Source organism: Echinops telfairi, unplaced genomic scaffold (genome assembly GCF_000313985.2).
Source record: "Echinops telfairi isolate 266 unplaced genomic scaffold, ASM31398v2 ScPeMD7_7467;HRSCAF=8505_1, whole genome shotgun sequence".
NCBI classification, from domain to species: domain Eukaryota; kingdom Metazoa; phylum Chordata; class Mammalia; order Afrosoricida; family Tenrecidae; genus Echinops; species Echinops telfairi.
The window spans coordinates 21,464,774-21,465,910 of record NW_022111368.1 but is presented as its reverse complement, the minus strand read 5'-3'; the positions used below and the strand labels follow the sequence as shown (position 1 = coordinate 21,465,910).

The window sequence follows — 1,137 nt, the reverse complement described above, 5'->3', positions numbered from 1 at the left end:
TACTCATTCCAGTGAGGTATTTCCCCCAAATCCCTGAAGGATGCCAAGGAAAAATTTGCTCTTGGACCTCGTATTTGAATTTTTTTTTAAAACAACGTCTTGTTTTTTTCCTGATTAATTCTAACTTCAGAAATTGCATTACACTATACATTTCTTATTTTCAAAATCCATCCTTTACAGAGAAGACAAGAAATTTCTGAAGTTGATCTTTGGTGTCTTTTGGGATTCTTGCTGAGTGAGCAACATTTTTAGTTGAGAAAAGTGTTTCTTTGCTTGCTTGAGGAAGATAAAGTGGATGTTAACTTTCCAGATGTAGGTATTCTGAATATCAAGGCAGGTCTCTTGCACTGGGAGCTAGACATCTCATGCTTGCGGTTCGCAGAACTCAGATCCATCCTCTCCAGTGTCCTCAGAGTGGGGTTTGCCATAGGAGTGCTGAGACTGCTCTTCAGATAGGAAAGAAGGCTTCTACTTTTACCATGATGTTTAACTGATCTGTTGCATGTCTTACAAGTAACTATCAATACGCTTTTGGCATCTTTGGACTTCATGTTGCGCAGCATCTGGATATGCAAACTCAATTTTTGATACCATTGGTCCAGTCTACAACTTTTCAAGATCTGGGAGTGAAAAAAGACAAAAGATGGTTGGAAAAGATTTTCAAGAACCCATATTTAACACACATTCATTAAACAGAAGTAACTAGCAAAGCAAACTTGATGTGTATAAGAGAAGCTAGTCTGTGTCTTCTTACTAAATTTGGTAGTGATGCGTATGTATCAGCAAAAGTAGAATGCCATCAAGCATAATGATCCTTGGGGACTGGAAAATAGACATGATAGGATCTAAGATAGAGACCAGAAGATAAATTATGTTAGATTTTAGACACAGGAGGAACATATGGTGGAGACGATTATAAAGAAAGCAGATATGTTGATCCAGAATGCCAAAGAGACATTGTAGCAAAGATGTCTGGGCATCTCCCAAAGTCAAGGATAACTTATTTCTCAAGAAAAGACCTACTACTTGGATTTCTTTGAAAATAAGGGCAAGGCTTCAATCCCAGGACATAAAGGACTCTAAAGGTAGCCAGCAGTTTCTTCTGCTTCTCTTTTATTTTGAATTTCAAATAATATT

General features: G+C 37.4%; 1 pseudogene; it reads right to left on the bottom strand.

Annotated features, from left to right (window-relative positions):
- Positions 1-174: 174 nt before the first annotated feature.
- On the bottom strand, positions 175-563 carry LOC101658026 (annotated as a pseudogene).
- Positions 564-1,137: the final 574 nt, after the last annotated feature.